General features: G+C 46.2%; 1 long non-coding RNA gene across 1 annotated transcript; it reads left to right on the forward strand.

The window, feature by feature from the left end:
- Nucleotides 1-5,529: 5,529 nt before the first annotated feature.
- On the forward strand, nucleotides 5,530-21,240 carry LOC309349730. The gene is made up of 3 exons (XR_014160143.1): nucleotides 5,530-5,653; nucleotides 16,386-16,681; nucleotides 20,214-21,240. It is a non-coding gene; the product is annotated as an uncharacterized lncRNA (long non-coding RNA).
- Nucleotides 21,241-21,956: the final 716 nt, after the last annotated feature.

The following is a 21,956-nucleotide window of genomic DNA, read 5'->3' on the forward strand; positions in this document are numbered from 1 at the left end:
ATAGCCTTTTCCATTCAAAGAGAAGTTTAATCACTGCTAGGCAGGGGCTCATTGATTAAAAATGTCACAAGTGATGAGAATGTAAAAGATTGCTTCCACGCTTGATGAATTACACATGCAAGTTCGCATACGCTGCAAAATGAATAAAAAATGAAATGAATTAGAATCTTCTGATGAAATGAACAAGCCCATATTTGCATGCAAAATTTATTAGGTGGAGGAGATGTGCTTCCTTTTAGGAGAAACAGCATGTGCAAATCTTAGAATTTACTAAAACGACCTGCACTTATCGCTCATTAGAGCATCCCGTCTGTACTGTTGATGTGTGCAAACAATTCCAACGTGTTTTGAGAAAATGAAACTGCTCTGGCAGCTTCAATGAGATATTAGTACATCTTTTAAATGCGTTGATCTCACCTTTGCGGCATAGCTGGTAAAAAGGATTCTTTGGGGTAATTGAGTTATTAGCTCCTGCTCACAGCTCAAACATACATATGGGGTTCTGCAAGGATGCACACCAGGTCTAAAGAGTTTCAGGGAAGCATTAGGGTTCTTTCAGATTCTTATGGGTTGGGGAGGGCAATAGCTCAGTCAGCATTAGAACATACGTTTTGCATGGAACACGTTCATACCATGAAATTCCAGAAAGCTGCTGTCCACCAGTGTCATGGTGTGGTCTGGCTTGGTTTGGCAGTGTTCTAAATTGGCTAGGGCGCACTCTGCACATGCTTTAGAAAAATACCTGCTCTCAACCAATCCCCCAGCCTGCCATATGCAATGCTCATGGGGCACCGTGGCTGCCACTTGGGTAGGTCACCAAACTCTTACCCCTTTGTTCCAGCCTATTGGCAGGCAGTGCTAAGGATTGTTTCCTTGCCCCGGGGCTGTGGCAACCCATGCTACACCACTGTGCTGTTGCGTATGTGTGTTTGACGGTGTATAATATATGATGAACCCACATGGCTGCCTGAATTTTTGGCCTCTCCCTGGAAGTGTGGCTGTGGACTTTCTTTGGGGCATGGCCAGGGGTGGTGTTCAATGATGAGCTCCTGTCCTTCAAAACCTACTCCTACACCACTGCCAGGAAGAGCAGGTGGAAGAGAGGAAAATGCTAAGCCCTCCCTCATTCATGCTTCTCTCCCTGAAGCTGCTGCCTTTTCTTCTGGTTAAGGTCCAATACTAGAAACGGCAAACAGTAGGAAAAAGAAATGCAGCTGGAGAAAGTGTTCTGTGCTGCACAATAAGTTCCCCCACCCCTGATATTAAAAGTCCCATGTTCTACCGACTGAGCTATGTTGTGTAGGAAACCTGCACGGCTCACTTTCTGCCACTTGCGTCATGCCACGAAAATGTCTACCTTGCCCTAGAATAAAACTGCTTGAACTTGGCTTCAGTGAAACTTAAAAGCTATCTCACTGTTTTTATGTACAGTGGTACCTCGGGTTACAAATGCTTCAGGTTACATACACTTCAGGTTACAGACTCCGCTAACCCAGAAATAGTACCTCGGGTTAAGAACTTTGCTTCAGGTTGAGAACAGAAATCATGCTCCGGCGGCGCGGTGGCAGCGGGAGGCCCCATTAGCTAAAGTGGTGCTTCAGGTTAAGAACAGTTTCAGGTTAAGTACAGACCTCCGGAACGAATTAAGTACTTAACCTGAGGTACCACTGTATTATGGCAGATTTCACCCATTCCGCAAATGGGCCAGCACAGCCGCCTGCTTTTTTGACAGGTTTCAAGTGGAATCTAATGGTGCCCTCTAGAGGAACAGAATTCGTATTGATTTCTTATTGACAATGAGAATAATGGCTATCACTTAATTTCTAATCTGAATTAGGAACATAAATCCTGTTTTGGCCGTTTGCTTTGCAACGAGGAATCCTCCTCTTCGTTCCCCGAAGCGCCTGTTCAAGAGCCAGAACGTTTTGTCATCAGCGACATACCTGCTGTTTTGAAAACACCTTAGTTTTGAAAATTATCCTGCCCCAGTGATTGCTCTGCATGTTGAACTAGTTGTGCTGGTGAGGACAATGTTTTTAATGTTCTTCACAAACTAAGGCATGAAGTAGAGTTGCCCGCTGGTTCTTGTTGCTTTTACTGCCAAAACGGCAAAATTACTTTTAACCTTTTTCAATAACAATTAATGTCATGGTCTTTCAAACACAACCATGGTGAGAAAATGCCCAAACCAAACACTCCCAAAGGAAAACATTGTAAGCATTCCCAGTACTTCAATAGGGTTTTGAAGTAAAAAAACGTTGAAAGCTGTTTCTCCAGTGTTGTGCAGTGATTCCCATACACCAATAATAGCAAGAGACAGCTGTCTCCTAACGCAAGCATAAAAACATCACATTGCCATCTTCAGTGGGGCTGGAGGCAAAATGCCCCAGAATTAGATAAAGAATGTAGCTGACCAGGGATGCCAATATTGGGGGGGGGGCAGGTAAGCCATTTAAATGGCAATACCCATCAACATTGGAAGCCCTCAAATATTTTATTTAGGGGGGCCAGGTCACCCCCATCGTTCAGCCCGGACACTGAGATCCAGCACCAAGGGCCTTCTGGCGGTTCCCTCATTGCGAGAAGTGAGGTTACAGGGAACCAGACAGAGGGCCTTCTCGGTAGTGGCACCCACCCTTCAGATGTGAAGGAAATAAGTAGCTACCTTATCTTTAAAAGACATCTGAAGGCAGCCCTGTTTAGGGAACTTTTTAATATTTAATGCTGTATTGTTTTTAACACTTGACTGGAAGCCGCCCAGAGTGGCTGGGGAAACTCAGCCAGATGGGCAGGGTATAAATAATAAATTGTTGTTGTTGTTGTTGTTGTTACTAAGATTTTGGCTGCTATGTAACTGGCTCTCCGTATCTCATTTCCACAATCCCAACAGATAACTGTTGTTGGCATCCATCTGTCTCAGGAGACAATGGAAGAGTATGTCTTGGGGGGGGGGGTGAAGTCAAACTGTTGGAAGGTTGCAGTGCCTGCTGTGGCTGTAGAGACCGATATGGGAGAGACATGTTTTTCTGCAGCTGGGGCAAATGAAGGTGTCCGGTTGTACTGGTGCATGTGTCCCAGCAGTCGTTCCTCCTCCGGTCACTGCTATGGATGCAGATCCCGACTATCTCCTGGCACTGCAGTCATCTACAAGGGATTCTCACAGGGCGAAGTCAATGTTGTCAGCCTTCATGTCCCTTTGCATATATCTTTGTAGCAGAGTTGGTCTGCCAATGGGCCTAGTGCTTGAAGACAGCTCCTCATAACAGCATATCCGTGGGGATCCTGCCATCTTCCATTCTACTGTCATGACCGAGCCAGGGCATAGACGTCACTGAGACAGGAGTGCAAACATGCTAGGATTGTGGGCTGGGGAGAGCACATCTTTGTTCGAAACTCCGTCCTCCTATGTGGTACAGTGGTACCTCGGGTTACATACGCTTCAGGTTACAGACTCCACTAACCCAGAAATAGTACCTCGGGTTAAGAACTTTGCTTCAGGATGAGAACAGAAATTGTGCTCTGGCGGCGTGGCAGCAGCAGGAGGCCCCATTAGCTAAAGTGGTGCTTCAGGTTAAGAACAGTTTCAGGTTAAGTACAGACCTCCAGAATGAATTAAGTACTTAACCCGAGGTACCACTGTACCCAAAATCTTCCCTGCAGATAGCTGCCAAAGAAACAAGAGGGAAGCTATCCTAGGGAAAGGGGCCCTCTCTGTCCGACCATTTTGAAAATGTAATAGGCATTTGTCTTTTTTGGTTTAATTCATGATATTTGTCCAGAATTCTCCGATGTTTTTGCTAACATTTGCTTATGTATATCAATTTTCTTTTCCCAAAAACCAACCACAACTTAATTTTCCTTGATTATCTTCCTTTTGTCTGTATTTACTTCCTGTGCTCATTGCAATATTTAGTTCGCAATCTTCTCTTGTGTGTTTACTTTTCTTTAATAGTTTTATACAGTTTTAAGAATACAGGCCTATGAATAGATGGCTTAAAGCGATGCAGGGAAGGGGAGACAAATCTGCAACTATAATGCAATCTAAATAAATGCTGTATCCTGCAATAAAGAACTATATTATTAATAAGCATGCAAAGGAGATCCAGCCCTTCAAGCAATTAGCATTTGTATTGCATCCAGGAGGTTTACCATTTTAAAAAAAATAGATAATTGCTCTTCTGGTTTTAATTCTGCCACGTACTCCAATCCAGACATTGTTAAATACTTGGTATAAACTGCCAATCAAAAAGTTAAAATGTTGGTTGGTTCGTAGGCAGGCATGTTCCTCTGTAGAAAGTTGCTCATATCAAGGGAGACCAGTGTGAAAAGCAGTCACTCACACAGATCATCACTTGGAATAGAAGGATTTAGAAAACAGAATTTGGGACCCCCGGTTTAGTTAGATGGATTCCAGTTCTCTTTTCCCTCACATAAAAAGGAGCTTTGTAGCTACAAATGAAGAAAATGCAGAGGGCAGGGGAAGTACCAATCAAAAAACAAAAAAAGGTTGCCTTTATCCATCTATCCCTTCTCCAGTGCTTTCCTGAAAAATCTCTTCAGAACTTCATGAGCTTTAATATGATATGGAACATGATGGACACAGCAGCATATAAAACAAACCGCATAGTATCCCCGGCTAACATTTCATCTATTGCAATCACCTATCCTTAAAATGGGACGTGGGTGGCGCTATGGGTTAAACCACAGAGCCTAGGACTTGCCGATCAGAAGGTCGGTGGTTCGAATCCCTGCGACAGTGTGAGCTCCCGTTGCTCGGTCCCTGCTCCTGCCAACCTAGCAGTTCAAAAGCATGTCAAAGTGCAAGTAGATAAATAGGGACCGCTCCGGCGGGAAGGGAAACGGCGTTTCCGTGCGCTGCTCTGGTTCGCTAGAAGCAGCTTAGCCATGCTGGCCACATGACCCGGAAGCTGTACGCCGGCTCCCTCGGCCAATAAAGCGAGATGAGCGTCGCAACCCCAGAGTCGGCCATGACTGGACCTAATGGTCAGGGGTCCCTTTACCTTTACCTTATCCTTAAAATACTCCCCAACTTTCTACTTTCTATTCTGAGTGAAACCCTTCTCTTCTAAACACGTTATTTAACAGAGTTGGCCTTTGTGAGTGTTGACAAAAGGTGCATCCAATAGACAACGCATGGTTTTTAATTCGACTGCAACCTGCCACAGAATGTTCCAGCATGCAATGCCCTTGTTCAGTGTTGCTGCCAATCAGCCATGCCTTCCTCTTCCGGAATACTCCATTCCACAACCACCCCAACTGTCAATCAACATTCCGTGACCATGGAAACATGCTCATTCCTCATTGGAGTATTTGAGGGGAGAAGAGGTTCTCTTCATTCCGCTCACCCAAGATTTTTGGTACTTTTGCAAATTTAAGATTCCCCTGAGCATGTTGATACGTCCCTCATGTCCATAGGGAGTCCAATTTTGTCTACGTAGGAATAGGTGCTCAGGGAATGCATCCACTATTTATACATAGCATGATTTTGTCTCTAGGAGAGACAAAAAAGTGTGCTGTATCAACATTCATGTGTCATTCTTTGCAGGAGTGTGGCAAGGTAGTCTGAAGGTTAAAAAGAAAAAAAAACTGCAAAAACCTGATTTTCTAATGAATCCAGAATCTTGGGTGCACAGTGAGTACAGAGGCCCTTTGAAAATCAATCTTTAAGAGACCAAAAGGGAGGGAAATGTTTCCTAGCCAAACATTTGTGCTGTTAGAAATGTCTCCTTTTGCAGAAAGCCAGAGTCAGATGTGTAGCCCGATGGCAAGGAGCAGGGGGATATTAGGCGATCTTCTTTCATGTATTTGTATAGGCTGCTTTTCAGAAATCCTGTTTTGATTAAAGCAAATACAGATGAGTTGTCATAGAATATACTTTTAATAGAACAAATAAGGAGGTGAGAATCAACAGCATTTACCCACATTAAAATACTCTGCAAACGTTTCCCGTTCCCCGCAAGCATTGCCTATGCATAGAAATTTGATTTGTAATAGAATTGCTTAAATTAAGCCTTGATTTCAAGCAGATAGCATAAGAGGAAAGAGACTAGTCCGAGCTGCTCAAGAAAAAATGGTGTCTGTTTAAATTTTAGCGATCTCACACTGTCTTGGGAGAAATCAAACGATATTGACTTTTCCTCTCTTACATGTTGCACAGAGACTCACTATGCACAGGCATATATTAGCCTCTTCAGGGTTTATTCATGTATGATATGCAGACAGTGTGCCCTGAATAACTGAGACTGTTAGCAGCATGGCTACACTACAGCCTTTTAGCATTTTAACAGTCGTGTCCTCTCCCCGTGAAATCTTCCTATTGTAGTTCTTCTTTGAGGGACGACAGACAGTTCCTAGCACTGTCTGCAAGATTTTTGGGGGGAAGCAAAGACACAAAACTGATATGGGTTCATAGCTGAGATCTGATCTAGCGATGCTTTCACAAAAACAGGTTTGTGGATAATCAGAGTGCCAATTACTCCCCCCCCCCCCCACAATAAGGACCCAACCATATGATATTGTTGCACACCAGCCCAGTCTCCACAGGGGTTCCTGGCATGCTTTGCCCTGGGTTTGTATTTCCTTTTAGAAAATGAGGCACAGCGGAGACTGTAATGTCTTTATGATCATAGAATTGTAGAGTCAAGGGTCAACGAGTCCAATGCCCTCCAATGCAGGAATCTCAGCTAAAGTATGCATGACAGATGGCCATCCAACCTCTGCTTAAAAACCTCCAGAGAAGGAGAGTCCGCAACCTCCTGAGGGAGACTGTTCCACTGTCGATCAGGTCTTACTTTCTGATGTTTAGTGAGAATCTCCTTTCTTGAAGTTTGAAGCCATCATCCACGTGATAGCCCTTTGGGCATCATTCAGCAGTGCCCAATGGGCCTTTAAAAGAAAAAGAAAAAGCAGCTCAGAGGCTCTGTTCAAGTACATACAGTGGTACCTCGGGTTACATACGTTTCAGGTTACTGACGCTTCAGGTTACAGACTCCGCTAACCCAGAAATAGTACCTCAGGTTGTGCTTCAGGTTGTGGCAGATTTGTCTCCTGGAGACACCTAGTTTGGTTGTCCTATGGGATTTTAACATCCATGCCGACACGACCTTACAAGGGGCCGCTCGGGACTTCGTGGAAAGCATGGCCTCCATGGGGCTGTCCCTGAATAAGTTTGGCCCAACTCATAGTCATGGACATGCCTTAGACCTGGCGTTCACCTCTAGTGACGTGGGTGATCTGACACTAAGTAAAAGTGAAACAAAAGAAGTGCCATGGTCAGATCACTTCCTGGTGCAACTGGACTTCTCCGCGACCCTTCCCATCTGCAGGGAGGTGGGACCAATTCGGATGGTCCGCCCCCACCACTTAATGGATCCAAATGGTTTCCAGAGAGTGGTAGGGGATGCTTTATCCCATGTTGATGGCCTTTCAGCAGATTCGCTGGTGGCCCGCTGGAATGCAGAATTAACCAGGGCTATCGACTGTCTGGCTCCGAAGCGCCCTCTCCGATTGCATGGAGCCCGGACAGCCCCGTGGTTTTCTTCGGAGCTGAGGGCGATGAAACAATCGCTGAGACGGCTAGAGCATCGGTGGCAGAAAACTCACTCCGAATCTGACCGGACACAGGTCAGAGCTCAACGTCGAGCCTACCAAATGGTGATAGTGACGGCGAAGAAGACTTTCTTCGCCGCCTCTATTGCATCTGCAAAAAATAGTAGCAGGAGACTCTTTCAGGTGGTTCGCAATTTAACGGAACCACCTTTACCACCGGGGCTTTGTAAAGACCCCAAGATCTCCTGCAACGATTTTGCAAAGTTTTTTGCAGATAAAGTCGCTCAGATTCAGAAGGAGGTAGACTCCACCGTGGGAGCAGGGCTGGGGCGGGAGAGTGCTAGAGCTCTGTCTGGTCAAGTTGCATGGAATCAATTTCAATCCATTACCCCCCGAGGATGTGGACAGGCTGCTTGGACGCGTGAAACCAACCACCTGTCTCCTTGATCCTTGCCCATCCTGGCTGATAAAAGCAAGCCGGGAAGGGCTGGGCGATGGGCTCTGCGGGGTGGTGAATGCTTCCGTCTGTGAGGGAACATTCCCAGATCCGCTCAAAGAGGCGGTCATTAAACCGCTTCTTAAAAAACCATCTTTAGATGTGGCCACGATGGCCAATTATCGCCCAGCCTCAAATCTTCCATTCTTGGGCAAGGTGATTGAGCGCGTGGTTGCTGAACAACTCCAGGCACGCCTGGAGGATGCGGACCATTTGGATCCCTTCCAGTCGGGATTCGGGCCTCATCATGGGACTGAAACTGCCTTGGTTGCACTGGTTGATGATCTCCGGCGAGCTAGGGACAAAGGTGAGAGTTGTTTCCTGGTTCTGCTGGATCTCTCAGCGGCCTTTGATACAATCGACCATAATATCCTTCTGGACCATCTAGAGGGGCTGGGAGCTGGGGGCACTGTTATACAATGGTTTCGCTCCTTCCTCCTGGGCCGTGTTCAGAAAGTGGTGGTGGGGGATGAGTGTTCAGACCCCTGGGCCTCACTTGTGGGGTGCCTCAGGGTTCCGTCCTCTCCCCCATGCTTTTTAACATCTATATGAAGCCGCTGGGAGAGATCATCAGGGGGTTTGGACTGGGTGTCCATCAATATGCAGATGCTACCCAGCTCTACCTCTCTTTCAAATCAGAACCAGTGAAGGTGGTGAAGGTCCTGTGTGGGTGCCTGGAGGCGGTTGGAGGATGGATGGCGGCTAATGGATTGAAGTTGAATCCTGACAACACAGGAGTACTGTTTTGGGGGGACAGGGGGCGGGCTCGTGTGGAGGACTCCCTGGTCCTGAATAGGGTAACTGTGCCCCTGAAGGACCAGGTGTGCAGCCTGGGAGTCATTTTGGACTCACAGCTGTCCATGGAGGCGAAGGTCAATTCTGTATCCAGTATACCTCGGCCCAGTATACCTGAAGGAGCGTCTCCACCCCCATCGTTCTGCCCGGACGCAGAGGGCCTTTTCGGTAGTGGCACCTGCCCTGTGGAACGCCATCCCACCAGATATCAAAGAGAAAAACAACTACCAGACTTTTAGAAGACATCTGAAGGCAACCCTGTTTAGGCAAGCTTTTAATGTTTAATAGGTTATTGTATTTTAATATTCTGTTGGAAGCCGTCCAGAGTGGCTGGGGAAACCCAGCCAGATGGGCAGGGTATAAATAATAAATTATTATTATTATTATTATTATTATTATTATTATTATTATTATTAGGTGAACCCATGGTTCTGACTTGGTATAAGGCACCTTACTATGTTCCTAAATCCAGGGTTTTACAAAATCTAACTGGACCACTGCACACACAAGTGTCAGTTTAATGAACTGGGCCTCCCATTTAATGAGCTTCCAAGTTGGGAGCACCCATGTATCTGCCATGATGCTCCTTTTTCTAAGCCACCGTATTTATGCAAATCTCAGTGGCCACAATGGGGGCATTGGTTCCTACCAGCTGTGACCCTGGTGACCTGGAATAATATTGGGGACAGTAGTGTGGAAGCTACTGGGTACACGAACCAGCCCCAGTTCCAATGTCTCGCAGGCTCCAGGCTGAAATTAGTATGAATGTGTGAATACTTGTCATTTTCCCCCCTTCAAAATTTGACAGCTAGAGATGAGAAGAGGTTATTTTTGCATCACTCTTCCCAACAATGGATGCGGCTGCCTTTTCTCCTCCCGTCATGCAGTGTTTTCTTTGGTGAGAGAGTTGATTTCCAGTCACTCTCTTTCGGCCAAGGTGAATGCTCAGAGATAAGGGTCGCCTGATTCCCCTTTTATTTTGCGCATAGGGAAAACTCTTGTGCCAGAGTGAGCTGCTGGGGAAAATTCATTCACATTGGGAGAGTAAATCCTGTGGCAATTGGCATGGTAAGTGGTTAAAATGAATATGGACCCATTGCCTGCTAATAGCACGTCAACCTTGGGACATATTGATTATAAATGTAGATGAAAGTGGCTTAGAAGTACTGTACTGATAAAACGGTCCTTGCACATTTCAAAATATTAGCTACATCCAGCTAAAAAGGGCAGGGAGGAGGGGGTGAGAAACGAAACCCACCGCACCTATCTATTGTGTATGCTAGACTAGATTTGTTCTGATTGATTGGGTTCCCTTTCCATAACTCTTTGCCTGGTTTAATATGCATGACAGAGAGAATGCGTCTCTGCACCAACATTGCAAAGATAACCTTGAAGAGTATAAATGAATGCACGTATTGATGGAGCAATTTGTGTTTTTATTGATTTCTTACTGCGTCTCACTGAATTCTTAGTACGAAGACTAGGCAATGGCGATTTTGCTATCAGGGATGTGCACAATAATATTTTCTTTCACGGGTTTTTAACAGCCTTAGAGAATGTACTTTTTCTATTAAAAAAAACCAAAAACCTGACAGACACTCTCTGATATAAAATGCATGATGCCAAATGTGGAAACAGTAAAAATTCATCAGTAGATAGGAACCCAGAGAGTATCAAGTGGCAGCTTAGGAACATACTAAGGACCCTATTCCAATTAAAGATGTATTTCTTATTGCAGGAATTTAGAGTTACTGTCACAAATTTTGGTATGTTTCCTGTGCTGATTCTGATCGCCCATATCAATAATAATAATAATTTATTATTTGTACCCCGCCCATCTGGCTGGGTTTCCCCAGCCACTCTGGGCGGCTTCCATGGAAACCAAAAATACACTAAAATATCACACATTAAAAACTTCTCTGAACAGGGCTTCCTTAAGATGTCTTCTGAATGTCAGGTAGTTATTTATCGCTTTGACATCTGATGGGAGGGTGTTCCAAGGGCGGGCGCCACTACCGAGAAGGCCCTCTGCCTGGTTCCTTGTAGCTTTGCTTCTCGCAATGAGGGAACCACCAGAAGGCCCTCGGCACTGGACCTCAGCGTCCGGGCAGAACGATGGGGGTGGAGTTGCTCCTTCAGGTATACTGGACCAAGGCCTAGTATTGTCAGTGCTGATAGGCCATAGTTTTCCAGGATTTCAGACAGGAAACCTCTCCCAGCCCTAACTGGAAATGACTCTGAGACCTTTTGCATGCAAAGCACAGAGCTGTGGCCCTTCCTATAACAGTATTTCTCAGCTTTGGGTCTCTAGCTGTTGTTGGACAACAGCTCTCATCATCCCTGACCACTGTCCTTGCCAGCTAGGGATAATGGGACTTGTCGTCCGACAACAGCTGGAGACCCAAGATTGAGAAACAGTACTATAAGACTTAATGGTCTTACGGGGGGGGGGGCACTTCTTTAGATAGCATTGCTTTGCATAGCTCAAAATGTAATGTCAGGCTGCTGGTTAAAATTCCCCTGCTCATCTCCCTGTGTGGGACCCTACCCTTTCCCCCCAAAGTCCTGCCCTGCTAGTATCTCCAGATGTGTGCCCAACCACAAGCCAAGGAATAGCCCCATAGATTCCAGCCAGTGATAGCTCGATAGCTGCATAGAAAAACCAGATAACTAACATAAACAGCTAAGAGGTTGGGTCTTTAGTGTTAAGACCAATATATGTTATATTGTTTGCTAAGAAAATTATGTGTCTATAGTTATTTCTGTGTGTAATTTGGTATATGTGTTTTTTTTTCTTTTTTCTTGTTGTATCAATAAAAAATCTTTAAAAAAAAAGAATTTCACAGTAGTCTGGTTTTCTGGGGTTAGATGTTTTCAGCATTTAGTTCATATGCAGGCAACTCCCCATTTACACAGGGGTTATGTTTCGAGGCGCCGTGCACATCAGTGAAATTGCGTATATTTGAAACATCATTGAAAAAGCCTGCCAACATCCCGCCTGTGCCCCATTCCACCCGTTTTTGTGACTTTTTGTGATGTTTTTAGGTCACTTCCAGGTCAGCAACGCTCACATGACATCATAAGCATGCGCCGCCGCGTGAGGTCCAACCAAAGTTCTTGAGCTTTTTTTAGGATTTTACCCCAGGATTTATACTGCCACGGGGCCGGATTAAATCAACCGGTGACCAGCAAGCCGGATTAGGCCCCTGAAACGGACTTTGGACATGCCTGATCTAGTAGAAGAGGATACTGAATGACAAGTTTCTTTGTAAGTCAACGGCCTTAGCTGGCCACTTAAGCACCCTCAGCAGCAGCTCAACGGATGAGCTAGGCTGCAATAGCTACAAGAAGAACTAGCCAAAGGGAAGCTGGAAGCTGGAGATGCAATAACATGTTTGCTCTGTGCTGGACTTTTGGGGCTCCCCTGGAAACCTAAAGGGGAAGCAAGATCTATGAGAGGGTCAGTGTCATGAGCTCCTCCATCCAATGCTCAGGTTGTATATATGTGTAAATAAAGCAATATATCCTAAAAGCACTACGGTCTCTGCTGACCTTCATTCCAAGGAAACCAAACCTGAGGTAAGCACTTGAAACCCATAGAGCAGGCATGGCCAAACTCGGACCTCCAGATGTTTTGGGACTACAATTCCCATCATCCCTGACCACTGGACCTGTTAGCTAGGGATGATGGGAGTTGTAGTCCCAAAAACATCTGGAGGGCCAAGTTTGGCCCTGCCTGCCGTAGAGTCTCTCACCATGCAGAGATTGAGGTGGCATTTAACAGTATCTACAGTTCTGTCGGGACGGGGGGTGGCGCTGTGGGTTAAACCACAGAGCCTAGGACTTGCCGATCAGAAGGTCAGCGGTTCGAATCCCTGTGAGGGGGTGAGCTCCCGTTGCTCGGTCCCTGCTCCTGCCAACCTAGCAGTTTGAAAGTACGTCAAAGTGCAAGTAGATAAATAGGTACCACTCTGGCGGGAAGATAAACGGCATTTCCGTGCGCTGCTCTGGTTCGCCAGAAGTGGCTTAGTTATGCTGGCCACATGACCTGGAAGCTGTATGCTGGCTCCCTCGGCCAATAAAGCGAGATGAGCACCGCAATCCCAGAGTCGGTCACGACTGGACCTAATGGTCAGGGGTCCCTTTACTTTACCTTTACAGTTCTGTCTGAGAAACAACTGGAGCCAATGATTTAATATGTTTCCAGAAGCCCAACCTTATGAATAATGAACTTGTGATCCATGCTGAAAACAGTATTATATTATAGCTAGGGTCACACAGATACTTTGGCCACAAGACATGTTTCACTATCAGGCTGGGAGAGTGATTTGCTTGTTTGTTTCTGTGTACCGACTGCAGAATTTAGAGGTGTTTCATCCCATTCGAGGGTACCTTCATCATGTAACTGGTTTTGTTGTTTTGGGGCATTCAATATGGAAATGGCCTTGTTGCAATTACTATAATGATCTAGCAACCTCTCCCTTGTATTTCGAGTTTTGAGCCAGCAGAGGAACCATAAAGCAATGTGATTAACTCTGATTGTAAAATGCCCTCCACATAACAAAGATATAAATTATTGGCTCTCTTAACAACTGCAAATCACTCTTATCTAGCAGCATTACAATGTATTTGCCTGCAGTTTGACTTTTGTGGGCTATTATCCGCCTGACCTTGTGTGTGCAACACCAGTGCTATGTTCCTTCTTCTAGCGCTCAAAAAACATGCGTTCTTCCATTGCTAGTCGGATCATGAATGCTTTTGCCTGCTAACTGCCTGCTCCTGAGAATCTTGATCAGTTAACAGGTGTTAAAATAAGTTACATGCGCGTAATGGAACAGAGGAAACTACTTTGAGTAACAAAGTTTTTGCTGAAACAGGCCCCATTGCTATAAGGTGAGCCAATATTTTTATACCCATATTACAGATAGAAAACTGAGGTTGTCAAAGGGCACCTACACCCACTTATCCACTTGCCTTCAGCAGGACTTACATTTGAATAGACTTGCATAGGGGTGCACTGCTACCCTATTGGCTGCTAGATTGCATTCCTGTACACACTCACTTGGGAGAAAGTCATATTTAAGGCAATGGGGCTTCCCTCTGAGCTAGCATGTAGAGCAGTGGTGGCCAAACTCAGCCCTCCAGATATTTTGGGACTACAATTCCCATCATCCCTGACCACTGGTTCTGTTAGCTAGGGGTGATGGGAGTTGTAATCTCAAAACATCTGGAGTTTGGCCACCACTGATGTAGAGGATTGCCCTGGCAGCTGACATTTTAAACCTTGTTAATGGTCATGACCACAGTAAGACTTGCTCCCAAGTAAAAATGAACAGGACCGAGGTGTTGGTTAACCTGTGACAGTGGCAAGTTTCAAAGAAAAGGGACTTTCTCAGTGTCTTAAAGGGCAATCCTTTGCCTGTCTACTCAGAAGTTATAAACCGACCCAAATATAAGCTGAGGCACCTAATTTTACCACAAAAAACTGGGAAAACTTATTGACTCGTGTATAAGGCGGCTCACCACACCACAAACCTGGTGGTGGTGGCAGTGGCGGAGGAAGAACAAGCAGCCCGAAGGGACCCTCACTCAAGTATAAGCCGAGGCAGACTTTTTCAGCATTAAAAAGGTGCTGAAAAGGTCAGCTTATACTCGAGTCTATATGGTAAATGCCACTATGTTCTTTGGGACTTACTCCCATGTAAGCGTGCATAGGATTGTAGCCTTAGCCAATATGCTACACCAGGCCTCAATGTAATACAAGAGAAAGTCAAAGTGACGTTGAGGCTGGCACGAGGTATAATATCAAGCATAAAGACCATATTACAGTGGTAAGTAGTGAATCTTGAAACTCTTATTGGCTTTTTATGGCTATCACTTATGTGGTCTGCAGCTTAGAATTATTTTTCTGCTGCACTTTAACAAAGTGATTTGTATGATGAAGGGCTTTTACATCAGTGGAGGAGGAGAAATGGCAGAACTCTTAACTGGGATAGGGTTATATTCAGCTGGAAGATTACCAGCTGTACTGAGAGTACAGTAGAAATTAAGACCACCTCAGAGCTAAAATTATGTAGTTTATGTTCATGCAAACTTACTCTTGCATACCACCCCAATCTCCAGGTGGTACAAGATTATAGAAATTCCAGACATGCTTACCCAGGGTTCATGATTCCTTTTGGAAATGAGGCACTGCAGGGAGTGTGGCGTCTTTATGATATATGGTTTATTTACCCATACAGACAGCCTGAGCCTACAATGGAGGGGTTCACAGCATTAAACACCCCCAAGAGGGTCTTCTCCCATAACCGCAGTCCTGGATCTCAGCAAATATCAGGCATGGCTCTGACTCTCTCCCCTCCTAGCTTGCTACTTTTGCATCCAGCTTCTAGCCCACATAACTCAATTCTGATCTTTTGTCTTTCTAAGTCACAGACCATTGAGGAGGGAAGGCTTACCCATTGGTCCTCTGGCACAAAGCCACTCCTTTTGTTCCCTTAACGACCCATATTTAGCAGGCTATTACCAGGCTGACTTGACTATTCCAGAAATTTAATCTGTGCTGGAACCAGGAATTAGAAGTAGAGCTCAGGCATACAGCCTACCTCCCCCAAAAAACTCACAACACTATGAACAGTACAGTCTGAAGCACATCTGCTCAGAAATAAATCCCAGTGGCTTTAACAGCCAAGCAAGTCTGCCTAGGATTGCTGCCTCATTTAGCGCCCTGTATTCTTCCTGGTGCGGGTGGCGCTGTGGGTTAAACCACAGAGCCTAGGACTTGCCAATCAGAAGGTCGGCAGTTTGAATCACCCGACGGGGTGAGCTCCCGTTGCTCAGTCCCTGCTCCTGCCAACCTATCAGTTCGAAAGCACGTCAAAGTGCAAGTAGATAAATAGGTACCGCTCCAGCGGGAAGGTAAACGGCGTTTCCATGCGCTGCTCTGGTTCGCCAGAAGCAGCTTAGTCATGCTGGCCACATGACCCGGAAGCTGTACACTGTCTCCCTCGGCCAATAAAGAGAGATGAGTGCCACAACCCCAGAGTCGGCCACGACAGGACCTAATGGTCAGGGGTCCCTTGACCCTTTACCTTTATTTTTCCTGGCACTCAGACCATGTCAATAATTCCTTGATTCCCTGGGCTGCATTCTACAGGCAATTGTGGAAGGTACAGGGCTTTTGCAAGCATGAGAGAGGAAGCTTACACTAGGCATCCTCATCAGTATGAGTTAAACTTGAAAAGGAAGATTCAGGTAAGTAGCCATGTTGGTCTGATCTGACGCAGTCTATATATATATATATATATATATATATATATATATATATATATATATATAAAATGTCCAGTAGCACCTTAGAGACCAACTAAGTTTGTTCTTGGTATAAGCTTTCGTGTGCATGCACACTTCTTCTGAAGAACTTAGTTTGTCTCTAAGGTGCTACTGGACAATTTTTTTTATTTTTTGAAAAGGAAGAGTTCACCACTGGTTTTGAAAAACAGCTAAACTAAGTTCTTGTTCCCAGGGGATGCTTGTGCTTCAATTTGCTCCAGCCAGAGAGCTGGCCAGTCTCCATGGGATGGGTGGCTTCTCCTGCCTCCTCTAACAGCCGTCTGTGTTTGTTATTTTCCTTTGGCTTCTTTGGGAACCTGCTACAGAGGACACAAAGCTGTGAGTCCATTGCTTTATTCACCTCAATGGAGGCGAGAGATCAGTACACTAATCTGATCATGAATATCAGAGGATGAACCTCATGGACGTCGCTGGCATACTCTCATCAATTTTAGTGGCTGCAAATTGCATCCAGAGGGAATATTCACGGTATGTTATTTAATTATACTTATATCCTTATAATTATACTTATATATGGAAGAGCAGGGAGCCGGTGTGGTGTAGTGGTTAAGAGCGGTAGTCTCGTAATCTGGGGAACCGGGTTCGATTCCCCGCTCCTCCACATGCAGCTGCTGGGTGACCTTGGGCCAGTCACACTTCTTTGAAGTCTCTCAGCCCCACTCACCTCACAGAGTGTTTGTTGTGGGGGAGGAAGGGAAAGGAGAATGTTGGCCGCTTTGAGACTCCTACAGGTAGTGATAAAGCGGGATATCAAATCCAAACTCTTCTCCTCTTCTTCTTCTTCCTGCCTTTTGGATAATTTTGATACATCCAGGGAAGTCTAGGAATTGAAGTCTGTTGAGGGAGCCACGTTCCCTAGTCTCCCACCCATGCTACAGTTCCAGGATGTCTTGTGGAGAGAGAATAGCTGCTAAACCATGCTTAGTCCAATGCTGTCACAAACATGGTGCCCATGTCTGCGCATGAGCCCATAGAAACATTCCCTGTCACTTATTGGGTCCATACCAGAAAGAAGCAACCTAATATAATAGGTTGTGGTGTGTGCTTGGTTACAGACAGTGTAGGCTGGCTCCTTTGATTGCCCCACCAACCTTAGTTTGCTCTCCGATTAACCCCCCACCTGCTGCTTTCTTACTTATAAGCAGTCAGGGGGTGGTTCTGCCTGTCATTGTTTCTGGCTTAATCTACTGTTGGCCTGCCTGGCTTCTGGCCTACCACCAGCAGCCACCATTTGTGTAGCACCCAAAACAATTTCTCCACTTTGCACACATGCCCAGTGACCCAAAAAGGTTGGCAACCCTGCACTGGATCCACAGGAAAGGAAACATGGGCGACAAACAGATGCAGCTTGGACTCTTAACAGGCATAGCTAAAATGTGGCTCCATGAGAGCAACGGGTGGCGTGCCAACAAATTTTCACTCAGAGTAGACAAAATTGAAATGAATGGAGCTAAGTTAGTCCTCTTCATTCATTTCAGTGGGTCTTTTCTGAGCAGGACTACCCTGTGTTAACCTTTCTTCTAACGCATACCATGCCAAACTTCACCCTAGCCAGCATTTTTTAAAAAACCAACATTTCAGAGGCAATGAATGACCCAGTAGATCCATTTTCAAGGACGTTTCCCAACTATCAATTTTCCCCCACCTTGGTATCGCATCAGAAATGCCAAAGAAATAGAATTGCTGATGATCAAGCCAGACAGCAGCAATCAATCTCCATACACTGGTTTGCATAGCGTTTTCAGATATTTTCAAACTGAGCCGTCTGGTTTAAATTCTTGGCAAAATCACAATAATAAGAGTACTTAGTGTTTGTATAGCACATTTCAAATGCTGCAAGTGCTTTGCTCACATTATATCTGAGTAATCCTGACAGCAGTCCTGTAAGGTAGGCTACTGTTGTTGCTATCTCTGTTAGGTAACTGGGGGGCAGGAAAGGACAGGAGGAGTCTACAGCGTCGTCAGTTGTGCAGGATGGTCATTTAACAACATGCATGCATGCACTGTTGGGATGCAGCCAAGGGATCGGGGGCAATTGGCAGACCCCCAGCTGGCTCCAACCCACCGGCCGGTGTACCAGGCGATCTGCAGTCCTTGGTGCAGCATCAGAGACTCCAGCTTCCAAAGCTAGAGCACACTACTCAGCAGAGTAAACACTACGCAACCGAAGTGGCAGGGAGAGGCTGTGATGAGTATATTTACAAGCAGTTTATTCAGCATACAAGAGGTAAACATGTCTTCTCTCCTTCGGGTCCAAGCAAGCAGCTAAAAGCAAAAGCTATACACAAACGGGTGGGACGCGGGTGGTGCTGTGGGTTAAACCACAGAATTGCCGATCAGAAGGTCGGCGGTTCGAATCCCAGCAACAGGGTGAGCTCCCATTGCTCGGTCCCTGCTCCTGCCAACCTAGCAGTTCAAAAGCATGTCAAAGTGCAAGTAGATAAATAGGTACCACTCCGGCGGGAAGGTAAACGGCGTTTTCGTGCACTGCTCTGGTCCGCCAGAAGCGGCTTAGTCATGCTGGCCACATGACCTGGAAGCTGTACGCTGGCTTCCTCGGACAATAAAGCGAGATGAGTGCTGCAACCCCAGAGTTGGTCATGACTGGACCTAATGGTCAGGGGTCCCTTTACCTTTTTATACACAAACGGAAATTCCCAGCAAGCTGTGCTGGGGTGTAAACAGGCATGTGACACACAACAGTCGTGCCTGTACTTAAGGTGGAATGGAATATCCTAACATGCACAACCCCTTCCCCATGGGGGATTGAGGCTAGGCATGAATGCTCCCCTTATGCTGATCATTAATTCTAGAACTGGAGATCAGCACATAGGCATGAGCTCACAACCACAGGGGCTTGGTATTTGGGCTGAAGTGAAGCAACCTGCCACTGAAGGGCAGCGGCGGAACATATGCCCGCACTTCCCGGGGCGGGCATGCTCCCAAGGGGTGCATGGCATGGAGGGTGCCTGTGCTGGTCCCGTGGGTTACCCAAGAGACAAGGTCCAAGTCCGGTCCATGGTCAAAGGTGCAACATGGAGGCAGTCCGTAGTAGCTGAAGCTGGGTGCAGGGCAGGGAGCCAGGTGAAGTCAGGAACAGGCTTGCAAGCAGGGAGTCGGACGAGGTCAGGAGATCCGGCAGGACAGGGTTCAGGCAGGAACTGGCTACCAACAACGTTGCTCCCGCAACTTGGGACTGGGGCTGGCTGGCTTTTATCTGCCCCGAGGCATAGGGCGGCCCCAATCCTCAGGTGACTCGCCTCTCCTGGCCTGGAGGCGAGCACTCCTCCTATGGGAACCTAGTTCTCTCCGCCTCTCTGCCCTGAGCCTCTGCAGCTCAGGAGAGGCTGGAGGGTTACCGGACCCAGAGGCAACCTCAGCTTCCCCTGACGGGGCTGAGAGTGGAGCACCTGCAGGCAATGAGTCCTCCATCACCTCAGGAGCCAGAGCAGACTCAGCTGATGCCTGCACCTGAGGATCCAGCACAGGTGAGGACCCTTCAGGCTCATGCCCCAGCCCCGGCTCAGCTGGTTCTGGAGGCGGGGAATCCTGTGCAGGCTGGGAACCCTCAGGTTCAGCATCCGAGTCCAAATCCCAGGCCATCACACTGCCCTCCCAGGCACGGGATAGGCACTTGGGTGCCTGGAGTGGCGTGTGTGCCCTGCAGCCGGGAGCGAGGTGAGCCACCCACGGGGTGGAGAGAGCCGCCAATAGTGGACATTTGATGCCCTACCCACCCGTGACTCCCAAGCCTCCCCCAGGCTGTCAAAACGGAGGGGGAAGGGAGGGAATGCCACACCAAAGCGCCGCAGCTCCTGCCCCGTACCCAAATGGCTCAGGGTAGGCTTGGGAGTCGCAGGTGGGCGGCGTGCCAAATGTCACCCCACTCAGTGAGGGCACCCAGGGCAGTCCGCCCACCCCCCACCCCCCTTTCCTATGCCCCTGCTGAAGGGCTGTCTATGGACCTCCAAACCTTTCTGATTCCCTTTTTCCTCCATAGGATTCCTTATGGTGCAAGGTAGACTGCAGGATGCAGTGAAGGGGAAAGAGCTCTGGTGTGCAATTGGAGCTCCGCTTCTTCTTCTTCTGCCAGATTCCCTGCAAGAAGATCAAAGGAGAGGGAGAGATGTCTCAGCAGCAAGTTCCTCGCAAAAATATAAAAAGAGCCCGTGCATTGCGCAATGGCGCACATGTTGTTTTTGGGGATGCAATGGCATTTTGCATCTTGAGACTTTGAGCAAGTGTGAGGCAGAGCTTGCAGGACAGCTGTGTGTTGACACTGTTTGTGTTCCCAGGGATTGCAGTTTTCGTTCTGTTTGTTGGCCTTTTGCATAGCCAAGGCAGAAAAGGGGTGTTGGATAACTTGTCAAAGAAGCTCTGAATAAAATATCTCATTTATGGCCACTGAGACACATCAGCTGAACATCACATCATGAGTTATTCATCGTCTTTTGCCAGGCCTGAATACATCCACAGTGAGATGTGTTGAAGTTTACTCAGTTGTGTGCCCTGGCCCTTTGAGGACCACTATTTTTGTATCTGAACCAGTACCATATGTCTGTTTATTTAGAACTGGCCACCTTCCTTAACATTGCTATTCTTTTTACTGATAATCCAGAATACATGCACAAATCCCTTAATTAAATCAAGTGAGCGACAGAGAAGATAATGCAATAATGAGTGAACACAATCATAGCCATGAGCCACTCTGTAAGTAAAAATTACTAAAAACAATTAAAACTGTGTCACCTGCATTTTACTTTGTTTTATTTGGGAATGGCATTCTGGAGGCTATCATTTCAAAATCCATAGGCATGCATTGTGATATCTGTTTCCATTTTTGTTTTTCCTGTGACTTTACTAAGGCAAATATGAAATACATTTCAAAATAGAGCTATCAACTCACTTTCTACTAATTATAACTGCCAAGTGGTTCAGTAAATGCAACTCACTATTTTTCTTCACACACACACATTTGGGTTGAAGCTTTCTGATGTTCGCCAGGTGAATTCCATGCATAATGTAAGACAGGCAATGTTGTTTGCATAATAAGCTATTTTCTACCCCAGAAGCAGAAACATTTTATCACTATAGAGAAAACTCAGATTATGAATACATTTTCCATATATATAAGTTGATTTATGTGAAAATTACCAATAAAAGCAGAGTGTAGCCATCAACAAAATGTTTGCTCCCAGCTTAATGTTCTCTGAAAGTTACAAATAAATATTTACTGCACCCCACTAAATGCAATATTTTTAATAGGATACAGTCTGCAGAGTGTGATTGCATTTGGTGCCAAGTGCCCTCCCGGCTCAGGGTGCCTCACACCTGACATGTCTTCCCTGCACAGAAAACCTGCATTTATTTCAATACCAGAACATAGTATGTTTCACACTATGGAGAGAAGTTGCAGTTGGCCTTTGCACCAGATGTACAAACCAATGTGCTCATCACGCATGGTGATCCACATTTGGGCTTCATACATTACAAAATTATAATAATAGTAGGATGGAAGCATCCCATTGTGGCGTTTGCCCTCCTAGGTGGGTCATAAGGAAAGGGTTAAATGAGTGTGAAGTGATTGGCCTGTGGGAACCCAAGGGGAGGAATTAGAGTGAGAGTTGGTGTTGTTTGGAAGTCAGTTGAGGGTTGGGAGTTGGAGAAGGAAGAGGGAGGATAAGTCTGTGGGTTGGCCGAGTTGTGTTGTGAGAGAGTGAGAGAAACTGATAGGAGGAGTCAG

This window comes from Podarcis erhardii (assembly GCF_964252035.2).
Source record: "Podarcis erhardii genome assembly, chromosome: 9".
Taxonomy (NCBI): domain Eukaryota; kingdom Metazoa; phylum Chordata; class Lepidosauria; order Squamata; family Lacertidae; genus Podarcis; species Podarcis erhardii.